We start from the raw sequence: 12328 nt of genomic DNA, 5'->3' as shown, positions 1-12328 counted from the left end.
AACATAATTGATGAAGTGTAATGAGTCTCTGGGCAGTTGCTGAGAAATTCCTGTGAACCATATAATTTTATGCACATTGCAAGACTTCATAAGAGAAGAAGACTGGAGAAAAAAAAAAAGAGTGACAGAAGAAATGCATTGGTTAAAAGATGTTAGAAATAAGCATTAATTGGTACAGTATTTTGTCTACTGACTTTGCCTGGGTTGGGTGCTCTGTGTGACAGACCTTATACAAAAGGAAACACTCCGCTGGGCTTAGTAGTGCTCTGTGCAAATGAATAACTAACTGCAAAAGAGCTGGTGGATAAGAGCCATGTGAACTCTTGTCAGCCTGACTTGGAAGCTGGCTTGAGAGAGCTCAACTGTAACAAGGACAGATGGTGTGAGCATTTATGGCTGGGTAGACGCTTGTTGTTAGAAGTTACTGCACAGGGAAGTCTTTTCTGAATTGATGGGTTGGGTTAATGCAGGTGGCAGGGGGCAGTTACAAGGTTGATTGTTAATGGCCCATTTTATTGCATTACTTTCTCTTCTGTGTGGTTCGTTATAGAGGGTGACTGATACTGCTTCCCTCTGCTTAATCACGTCACAGTTACTGCATGACTTGAGTACTGAAATGAAAAAATGCAGTGTGTGAGGGGATACAGGGAAGCCACGGCAGAACATATCTGAAGTTACTTTCTGGTGTTTGTTCATGTTATGGTTGTCTCACAGCTCTTCAAATTAAAAGGCAAAACACACACCATCTGGGATGCTGCAGGGGTAATTCTCACCTAAGATTTTTGAGATTTATAGTATTTTCCTTTCTCAGCTTTGTGTTTTGAGCCCACTTTCCAATATGCCAGATTCTGAGCCTGCCAAAGATTTCTCCTGTTTGGTGGTTTGTACTGCATCAGTTTGTGTTTTTGTAGCTACCAAAGTACTTGTAAGGGGAAAAAAAAAAAAAAAAGAAATGCTTTGTATTCCTTTCAGGCAGAGAAAAACAGCCCAGCTTTTCAAAATGCAGCATGCTGAGTGAATAGGAAAGTGTGATGGTGACATCTGAACTTGGGAAATAAGAGATCATTGTTCTGTGGTTTTTGTGTTCTAGCTATCTTGTTCAGTCCTCTAATTGCTTTCAGTTCTGGCCCTTCTGTTTCCTCAAGACCTTAAAAATGAAAATATAAATTCATGCAATGTTCTGTGTACAGCAGTAGCCTGTCATATTTTAACCTCTCATCACAGGAGGAGAGTAAAGGGTTTTGAATGCTCAAAGTACTTTCATTTCTCTAAATAAAATGGTAATATGTCTTCCTTTCTCCTCCTTTGTAATCCTTTGGTCAGTTTATGATTGTTGAAGCCCCACGAGGTGGAGCGTTTATCAAATTGCTGGACTTTGGTGTGCTTACAGACTCAAGTGGCCAGTTGTGTGTTATGCAGTGATGAGTTGTTGCATCCGGAGGTGGGATTGATCCCACCAGGCAGGATTCCCCCGACTGTTTAGAGGTAGCTCTGGATGCCTGTGTGATGTGGCATTAAGTGCTGTAAAAGTAGCCCTAGTGCTTAGGCGCTCAGGAAAGGTGAGAAGGGAAACTCTTGAATGTGGCTTTCTTAAATTCCCAAGTGTTTTAAAATGCCCAAGACAGGTAGTATCTACATAATGAATCCTTTAAGCAATTTTTGGTTAATAAGTGAATCTAGAAGTACAAAAAATCCTTTCAAGTAAAACTTCAGCAGATGTGAACTTGATGCACGTATGATCTTGGTTGTCCATGAGAGAAGAGTGGGGAGGGTAAGGTGAGGGTCATAGCAGTACAGAAAGAAGGATTTGAGGAAGGCTAAGAGCCATATCATCTTAAACCTTTCCTGCATTATTTGCATGTTGATGCTATTTCTTATTCCTCTGTGAGGCCATGTATTCATGCAGATTTTCCAGGAAGCATCCCCTGTGCCTCTCTAGTCTGGCTGAGGCTGTTTGAGCAAAAGTTGAATGGATGAATCAAGAGCGGGAACATCAGAGGGCAGGGAAGCTGTGTCAAGAAAATGCACAGTGATGGTAAATGCTTTGAAAGCTGTTTGGCAGTGCAGTTTATCTCTGCCCCTTGGTCTTAGGTTGTTCAAAAGCCAGATGTATTAGTTCTGAGGCTAAATAAAACAGATTCATAGGATTTCAGCAGTGGATGCCTGAGCTTTTGAGTTGCTGGCTAAAGCATGTCTGGAACTCATAGTGTTCCCTGTAGCATCTTTTGAGACAGATGCTCAACTGCAGTGTGTGTTCCCTGAGGCTGTCCAAGCTTGGGTAAATCTTCTGGATTTTCACATCACTGCTGAATTTTGCAAGGACATGAGGTCACTGAAGTGTCCTTGCTTGACATCCTTGAAGTTTGGATAGGGCTCTGGTGTTTTGCATTGAATTTTAGCACAATTCTTTGCTCTGCATGGTAGAGGAGAGCTTCTGCTCTAGGCACAACCAGAAGCACTTGTGTGCTATTTGTTTTCCCATAGCACTTGGGCACTCACCAGGAAAGTGTCGAAAGACCTTAGCATTCAGAAAAGAAGTGCAGTCTCCAAAGGAAGAAAGATGAGCTGAAATTTCTGTAGTCTTTGCCTTGTGCTTAAGCTGGCACTTTGCTAAGCTTCCCACTCTCCCACTGCATGCAGCTTGTTTGAGATCCCTGGGAACTGCAGTGGGTTGCTATCCATGCTGCTTATCTTGCAGAGGTTTCCTCCAGTGAATCCCTCCTCCCTTTTCTTCTGTGCAACCACTGGAGGCTGAATTCTTAGAGCTTAGGGTCCTGCCATCCCAGATTTATTAAAATGTTAATGGCTTTTCTTGTTCTGTAGCTTCTTCCAGACAGGAGGTGTAACACAAAGTTTGTGTAGTTCATTTCATGTATGCTGATATTTGGGGCTATGTATGCTACATAAGTATGTAGTGTTCTTGCAGATGTGTTGTACTCCCTTTTAGTGTATCTCTGTTCCAAGAAGAGAGGGTTGTGTTGTTGTTGTTTTTTGGCCTTTGACAAGTATTAAATCCTCCAGATTCCACTGACACGTTTGTCACAATATTGCATAATCCTTAATGTTCTGAACGTGTTAACTCAATTGTAGTATTACTATTTGAAAGAAATTGCTGCCTCACTTCCCCCCCCATTTTCTCTTAATGGGTGTGCTGTGGAAGTCTGGATGATATTTGTTTTTTTGGGGTGTGTGTGTCCTATGCTTTTTACAGCCTTTATTAGCAGCTTCTTTCATTCAGATCTTTCAGACTAAGAAGAAAATCACTGTGAGCTTTCAGACTGGACAGTGGCTACTGTGTGTTTGGCACTGAGGTGGCTTTGCTACCCTTCCCAGCTGCAGGAATGCCATTTGAAAAGTTCCACTGTCCACCCCATTTTTGGATGAAGGCTAACCCCCTTGCTTATACACTAGATGAACTTCTTGCACTTCTATGCATGCCTGCGTGTTTTGATGTCTCTTTAGGATAAAAACCTGGCAGGCTTCTCTGCTGCTACTCCTCTTGCTTCCATTGAATGTGCTTACCAAGGACTTCGTCATACAAAACTGTATTGTCAATATAGTTGCTGTGTGCTGGCAGGTTTGTTCTGTTTGTAGTGGCACTCTAGCTGGCAGCAGATAAAGGGATTCAAGTTAGCTTGCTCTTCTATGGAAGTGCTCTGTAACCTCGTGGTTTTGTCTGGCGTCCAAGCCCTGAGTCTCAAAACAGTGGAAAAGATGCAAGAGTGTGTGCAGTGGGAGAATTAAATGGATTTTGATAATCTTTGCAGATGGATTATGCTGGTTCTGACGCTGACTCTGCTTTCAGCAGAGCTGAGATCTGTAACTTCGTGAACTGAGGAACAATGGGTTTGCCATAGCATCTACTGAAAATCTGTGTGGGCAGATCTCATTAATCCATATTTGATGCTGCATGATGCTTGATACTAAAATCTGAATGTGGCTCTTTACAAATTTTTATTTTATTTTGTCTTCAGTTAGCACAGTACTTTAAGCTACAGTATTTAATTGCTGTTCTTTCAGTTGCAGGCAGTTTGATGTTACTGCTTTTTATCTGAAGTGTTTATTCCTTTTACAACTTGATCAAAAGTCTCTTTAGAGACCTTAGTAATTCTCAGGACACCACATTCATTATGTATTGTGTAATAGGTACATTTTATTCAACATGCCATTTAAAGTTTCCTTAGAAGGCTGTGTGACACACAGTAGCTGACCTGCAGAGCGTCAGACTGTGCCACTGAAGAGCAGTGCATAATCGGTGCTTTGCTCTCTGGGGCTTCAGTTTGCTTGTTTTTATCAGTGCATGCACTCCAGTGCTTTCCCTTCTTAATTCAGCTCTCTGCTCTCAAAAGACATACCTGTCATCCATACTCTAGGATTACTTCCCTTTTGCCCACAAAAGTGGGTCCCCCTTTTCCTCTCCCCCACCAAAAGCAAGATAACCAGTGTTTTCAAACTAGAAATACTGACAGAGGAAAAGCTTTGAACACTTGCTTCAATTCAGCCTGGGCTGGTGACCCAGCAATTTTACAGTGAGGACATAAGCAGAAGCACTCTAGGTCTTCTGATGCTGTCCTGCAAGTCCCACACGGGCTCCACTCTCTTATCTGACAGCTGCTGTCTTTTGCCCTGTGCACTCTCCTCATTTCTGGCTGACCACGTCTACTGCACATCAACAGTATCTGGGCAGAGACCTTTTCTGTGAAATACTCATCTTCTCTGCCTGTAAATAGCAAAGCTTAGAATGCTGAGAAATAAAGGTGAGTTGACACTTTCTTGCTCAGTGGACAATAAAAAACCAAAAGAAGCCAGGAAACGGTGCTGTGAGACAGCAGTTGGCAAGTGCATCTGTTTTGTTAACATATGCAGCTGCTGGAAGTTGCTTCTTTGACTCCTGAACTGATTTGTGTCCAGGTGAGCACTTACAGATAAACAAGAATTGCTCTCTTACACCTCAATGGACATGTCCTATTTGGAACAAGCAAGTATCCTGTGAATTCACTCACTGCAGCCCTGGTTGAGAAAACCAAGAAGAAATTACTGTGGTTTATATGGTGGTAGAGCACTACTGCAGATGATCTAAAGGCTTAGCTTGGGTCAGGACAGTGACTGGCTTTTTTTTCTTTCCTTTTTTTAAATGTGTATATGCTAATGAAAGCAAAGCTTCCTTGTGGCAGACTTGGAGATAACAGAAATTGCCACTCCTTTAGTTGTTTCTTTTTGTTTGGTTTGGACATGTCTAATTTCTGGTGACATATATTTTCTTTGTATTTTCTCCCATCCTTAAGGTTAGTTTAAAACTTTAGTTTTAAAAGCGTTGCCATCTTCATGCATTTCGCATGCAGTTTAGGGATTGATGTTTGAAACAGAGTAGTGGGGAAGAAACATATACTGCAAATTGCTCTTAGATTTTGGAGCACAGCAGAATCCCACAAATGTGTAGAAATTCTTGCTCACTTTGAAGAAGTGGTGTGAAAGTAGCCATTTGTGAATCTGTGTAACTAAAATGAATAGGATTTTGGTAAATTGAATGAGACTGTGTTTCATGTAGCAGGAGAAGTAATGTGAGAGAGAAAAGACTGGACTTTGCTGAGCAAGGCTCATCAGGGAGGGGAAGGAAGAAGCAGCAAGTGCCAGATGTGATTGGGAAAGAGAGATAAGTGAAATCTCATGATGGAATGATCTAATTAGAGAAGTTTAGAAGGTGTTATTTTTAAATGCATTAAGGAAAAGTGGATTTTTCCATCATGGTATATTCTGACAGATCTTTTTTCCTAAGGAAACATTGCTTATGGACTTGTTCAACAGTGTCCCATATCCAAATTCAAGAGAAGGCTATGGATTTCAAGAGTGTTTTTGTTCTGGGTTTTTGAAGGAGGTGATTGTGTTACTAAATTTTGTTGTGTGTTTTGGGTTTTTTTTCTCTTTCGAAAGCAGTAGGATAAGTTGAAGACTTAAACCTTTGGCCTGCTGATGTATCAGCTCAAGTGTTAAACATCAGACAATCTATATGGGAGTGACATAAAATAAATATTTCATTTTCTGGATAATCTAGATTAGAGGTCATAAATGGCAGTCTGTAAACAGGTGTTGTTCTTGTGTCCACAGATTTGCTTGGGCTTTGGTTTCTTTTTTGTTGAGATTAGGTGCCATTTATGAAGTTACTGAAGAATTAATCAAATTAGTAACTTGGCTGTTAAAACACTTGATACAGTCATCCACAGCTTTGTCGGTAGAATACTGCTTGTTAATTTTCTGTTCTCTTGTTTCTCAGACTAGAAGTATTTAATTCCTGCTAGCCTCAAAGTCTGAGACTGAAATCCTTATAAAAAGGTCTCCTATTCTTGTTTAGACCTTCATTGGCATGTATTGGTAAAAAGGCAGAAGAACTAAATAACTTGCCGAACTGGAACCCTTACACTTAATTCACCTGCAGCTATTGTTTCCTTGTGATCTGAACTTTGAGCTTCACCCTCCCTCCCCCCCCTTCTTTTTCCTCTTGTTTCTAATTTGCAGCTCTTGGTTCTCTGTTACTGCTTCTTCCTGCAGCTGAGAAGGAGGACAGCCTGTTGATTTACCATGTACTATCTGTCAAAAAACCAAAGAACAAAACAGCTTGTTTTTACGTTCCTGCAGTTTTCTTTCAAGTACATTGCATAATATGTATATATCAACCAAATTCAGTTTTGAGGATTTTTTCCTCTGCTCCTCTTCTCCGTTGGAAAAGGAACATACCCAGAAGCAATGAGGAGGAGGAATGAGTTTTGTACCTTACTTCAGTTTCTTATTAATTATACAATAAGGGATCTAGTTGAGAAAAAAACAACCTGAACCTGTTGGCGAATTTTTCTTAAAGGTCTAAAGAGGAGTCTTGAAAGAGCTGTAACTCTTGTATTCAGCTTGGGAGCTGAAGAGGAAGTGTAAACAACTGGTACAAGAGCTACTTAATCTCAATAGACTTGGCAAGAAGCATGTGACTCCTGTCACATTGTGCCCTGCGAATTATAGCACCACACCTACTTCAGTCCTCTGAATTTTAGAGAAAAAAAAGAAAGTTATTGTCAGTTCATGACATGTGCCATGATCTTCGTGTCAAAATGGAGGGAGAGAATGAGTAACCTTCTTCTATTCCCTTCCCCCTGGGGAGATGGAACCTCTGGGAGCTGTACTTGGCTGCTTTAGAGAGGCTACAGAGATGTGGTGGTGGCATCTGTGAGACACCAGCCTGCTCAGTTGGGCTTTCCAGCTGAGAAGTGCTTTGCAAAGACAAATATTTGTGGCACAAATTCCTTCTTGCAAGGTATTAGACTAAGTGGGCAGTTTCCTTTATCCCATATTTGGAAGGTGGAGGAGTTAGAGAGCGTGGCTGGAAAGCTTTCTTAAAGCAGGCTTCCTCTATGAGAAGGCGGGTGGCAGCTCTCTGGAAGTGAGAAGAGAACCACTGGACTCCTAAATTACTTGAGTACTGCAGTGCTTAATGTTTTGATGAACCTTTTGCTTGTATACATGAAATACTGTAGTAGAGAAGTGCCAGGGGGGAAAATATTGTCTGTGTATGGACTGGGATGGATGAGATCTGGTTTGCTGCTGGTTATGTCTCCTGAGGGATAATGTTGTATAGATTCACTGTCTTTGAGTCTGGAATGGGCTTCCTGGTTATACATTTGGTATAAACTAATCAATTGCTGAATACATTTATAATTACGAATGATTAAGTAGTTAAGATGTTTTGCTTGTGACATTGTATGTACCTGATGGTGGGCCTTCCATGGTGACCATTTAGATCAGGCCTTGCTGACTTGTGATGGGTTGACTAGTGCAAGATTGTATGCAGTGGGCCAGCTTCAACCCTCTGTACTGCTTTCATAGCTGGAAAATGTAACAGCATCCATAACTGCTCCCAGAAAGATTCTTGAACATTGTAAATGCTTCCTCAGGAATGTGGGTGCAACTCTCATATCTGAAACTTAGCAAAGTTCTTGTAAAAATGCTCTTACTTTGAGCTAGAGTCAGGAGTTGCTAGAGCTGAGCTTGAGTAGATTTCATCCGGGAGCCTTGTAGCAGGCTAGTACCATCCCTGCTCTCTTGGTACTGATTAGATATTGGAAATTATGTTCACTATTGTAGAATGTGTAAAGGATGCTGGTCAGGTAGCCTTTGGGTAGACAAAAAAAAATTAAATAGTTGGTTGTAGAAATTCAGTATAAAATGCTGTAAAAATGTGCCATGCTAAAGATTTTTATCAGTTTAAAAATAAGGTTGTCTTCTATGCTGCCCTTTGAGCTGTCAGAAGGAAGGTGGAAGAATGGGGATTGAGAGATGTTGTTGTACAGATGGTAAAAATCTTAAATAAAGAAAGATTAGCACCAAACAAAATGTTTTTTAGAAGCAAGACAGTACAGAATTCAAACTTAGCTCTTCTGTTACTTGTACAGGAATTGATAGATTGTTAGCAAATTCATGTGGGAACTAGAACAATAAACACTCTAAAGATGTGTTTTGAATGGGGAAGTACATGTGTGGGGGGGTGGGAAATATGCCCTCTTAAATACAGGACTGCCAAGCTTGATTTTCATCCACTTCTACTGGCATGACTTCTTTTTGCTGCCAATGTATTTGTATTGTCACACGTCATAGGACTTATGCCTGGTTTATGGCTTTATTATTAGCAATGCTGCACAATCCGTGTGCCAGAACATCTGGGACGTTGTGTAAATGCAGAGCATTCGTCAGCATGTAGCATTAGAAGAATCCTAGATGTTTAAGTAGGATTTGAGCTGGTTATCCAGCAGTGGCAAGAAAAGCGTTGAACCTTACTGCTGCTTATGTTGGCAGAGACAAATGTGTTAATGTCTGTAATGAAATCAAGTAGCAAACAGTAATGGTGAAAGCTGCTTTAAGCCATCAAGAGACAGAAGGACTTCATACATTTAAACATCCTCTGTTGCATGTCAGGTGATTATGGCAGCACTTCTATTATGGAACATCACTTTTTCTGCTGTAATTATCAGTCCAATTTTTCCCTGAGAAATCTTTTAAGATGCATTGCAATCAAAATGAGTTGCAAGTTCGACAAGGCTGAAGCAGTAAATGTGTAATGACACTCAGTTCAGAGAGTTATGCTGAATTTTTGTCTTTTGTCTACTTAGGTGGAAGAGAAAAGTGAGTAAACTATCAGTGGGGGTATTTCCTGGTTGGTTTTTTTTGTAGCCTGTCATACAGAAGTAGAAAAAAAAATTAGTAGCAAAATGGCTATGAATCTAATCTACATGTTGGTAGAGGAAAACAGTAGCATGATTAGTTTCAGAACCTTTGCCACCAAGGATTTACATTTATCTTCGGCTTTGTATGTTGCATTTTTATATATGTGTATATATATGTACAGAATTATTTATTTTTTCCCCCCAAACCAAGTTAAAATGGTTACTTTAATTGAAGCTGGATTTTTGTGGTTGGTGTTTTTTTGGTGTGTGTACATATATGCATCTGTTGAAGTTGTGGATACTGACTTGGTTGCAAAGAAACAGGTTAATTTGAGTTCTCAGAAAATATGAAACATTGATGTCCCTTTCAGAACTTTTACAGCTGGCTATCCAGAGAAAGGTGGTATGATGACTAGATGGTAGATGACACATTCTTCACTTGATGCGGGTTAGGTGAGCTCAGTATCAGTGTTTGTCATTGCTATAATGCAAGGTGGAAGTAACAACATCTGTCTGAGTGCATGTAGGATCTCTGTCAGTACTCCTGTAATACAAATTCAGTCTCTACAGATGTCTCTCAGTCATGGAATACATAAACCCATCAGCTTTGCTGTCTATAAGTGCAAGTTTGTGGTTTTGATTTTATGTGCATTTCTGTGTAGAGAAAGCAGGGGGGAAGAAAAAAAGATCAAAAAAATAAGTAGCATGAGCTTATTTGTCACCTGTTTTGCAAGGCAGTGCAATGTTCCTGCAGCCATGTCAGTGTTTTCACTTTCTGGAGTGTTATTGACAGCCAAATGTTTCTAAGTAGTTCAGGTGTTACAATAATGTGTCACATGAAGGTCATTGTTTAATCAGGCAATCTCAATGAAATGTCTCTTCAATTCAGTTACTTTTAAATGCACTATATTCAGACCTGTTTGCCCCTACCATGTGAAAGGAATAGTCTGAGGTTTTGTCTCGTGAAGCGAGGTCAGTGGAAATGCTTGTGAACATAACTGTTCAAGTGTTTGTCACTAGCATTTGGAGGCCCTGGGGCTATGATGGTAGTTTCATGGCTATTCTTGAGGCTCTTCATGGAAAATCTGCTGGTTGACTGTGTCATTGGTGTGTGTTCCACTGGACTTGGGCTTGAGATGAAAGCTATGAAGAGGTTTGTGCAGGCTGACCATGAGACTTGGTTGCTCTCCATCCTGATGCCTCCCTGTGCTGAATACTAAATTGCAGCCCCTACACCTCTCTGGCCTTTGTGCCCTGCTGTGGTTCCACCATGTGGTCTTGTCCTTCATTTCACTTGGGAAAGACCTTTAAGATCATAGAGTCCAACCATCAATCTAACACTACTAAACCCTGTCCCAAAGTGCCAAGTCTATGCATTTTTTTAAAACGTCTCTAGAGATGGTGACTGCACCATCTCCCTGGGCAGCATGTTCCAATGCTTGACCACTCTTTCAGTAAATGTTTTTTTCCTAATATCCAAAGAAAGCTACCACAGGGGAGTAAGTGCTTTTAATCCTGATTTGGGGACTTACTGTGATCTGTCCCTTCTAACCTCAAAGGCTTCACCCAATGTTTCACTCAGTTTATCTCATTGCTATTGGATTTCTAGAGAAGAACTGTTCCCCCTCAGATGTCAAAGCTATTTTGAAGGAGTAGGTGGGTGAAAATATAAAGAATATCTCTGATGGGAATTGGTCTCTGAAGTCACCTACTCCATTTTATCGGACAGCTGCCGCTGGGCCTTAGTGTCTGTGTAGAATGAAAAGAAGCGTGTTTTCTTTCACCAAGTATGCTGAAGCGACTACTTGAGCTGCTCGCCTTGCTCCATGCAAACCTCATCCTAGGTGGCTTTGTTTGGCATGGAAGCAGAGCTTAGTTGTTTGATGTGTTGCACTATGGGTCTTCACTTCTCTTATTTTTTTTTTTTTTATTTTTTTTTTTTAATATTTAGTAACAATGTATTTTCTGAATATGCAGTGTATTTCTGGGGTTAGTGATTAGCTCACTCCAGAGCTACCTGCAATAATTAGGAACTGTTTCTCCATCTGTTTCCAAAGTGTGAACTGAGTGAGTGTACTGGGAACACTGGGGTTTGTGAGATGAGAGGGATTTGCTTCCATTCCAAGAGGAAGTACCCCTTGGGATAGACTGAAACCCATTTGGGGCTGCTTGTTGCCCTCCTTCCCACCAGCTGTTTCCACTCACATTGGAACAAAAAGACGGTTCTCAGGAGGTGCTCCTTTACCACCCTTTTGTCAATCATTCACAACAGGTGGCCTGTGGCTTAGGAAAATGTTCTTGCTAGGTCTGGGTTTAGTTCTGAGCTGGGAATCATTCAAAATGAATACATTTGCTCGGATTACATGGGAAGAGATGAACCTGATGAGCAGGTATTCCCCTCCCTCCATTGCACCACTTTTGAGAAGAGCTGAATGAAATGCATAATTTGAATGAAATTCTTAGTTACTCAGCTGGGTAGGAAGAGACTTAGTTTCTAAATATTTGTCAATATATTTAGACACTGATGGCTCCTGAGGTCAGCGGTGCCACTTGTGTGGGGAAAATCTTTAAAGCTACTTCCCAACTTTATTCTTTGTGGTAACAGCAGGAAGAGGAGATGGAACAGATGTAATGCTCTGTAGAAAACAAGAAAATAGGAAAAAACTTTGGGAAGAGAAGTCTGATATTTTAAAGTTTTGCCCCCCCCTTTTTTTTTTCTTTTTTGAGTTCTTTTCAGAATGAATCATAAAAATCTAAGTTATTAAACAAGGAAAACAAACATGTTTGTTTCATTTTTGCTGGATCGCAATGACAGTAAACAAGGACTTACACAGAGGACAATCAGTCTGTTCATGGAAATACAGCTTGATATAAGAGACCCAGAAGACAATTTAATTCTTTAAGATAGCATATCCAGCTTCAGTAGGTCAATGTGTTGTGCTGAAGATACTTGACAAATGTATCTGTTTTCACATCTCTGAGTACTTTCTGGCAATCTGAAATAGTGTGCTAGCACTTTCTCAGATTGTTGGGTCTCAGTGTTTTCAGATTACTTGGCTTTAATGTGAGAGGGAAGCTGTTTCTGCTTCCATGAGTGTATGTTTCAGATGGGGAAACTTGCACAATCT

General features: G+C 40.6%; 1 protein-coding gene across 2 annotated transcripts in view; it reads left to right on the top strand.

Moving 5' to 3' along the window:
* The window catches only part of LRRC1 (leucine rich repeat containing 1), a 74203-nt gene that overhangs the window by 17698 nt on the left and 44177 nt on the right, over positions 1–12328 (top strand). The window lies entirely within an intron of this gene.

Source organism: Dryobates pubescens, chromosome 3 (genome assembly GCF_014839835.1).
Source record: "Dryobates pubescens isolate bDryPub1 chromosome 3, bDryPub1.pri, whole genome shotgun sequence".
Classification (NCBI taxonomy): domain Eukaryota; kingdom Metazoa; phylum Chordata; class Aves; order Piciformes; family Picidae; genus Dryobates; species Dryobates pubescens.
The sequence above is the reverse complement of the archived record's forward strand: the minus strand, read 5'-3'. Positions and strand labels throughout refer to the sequence as shown.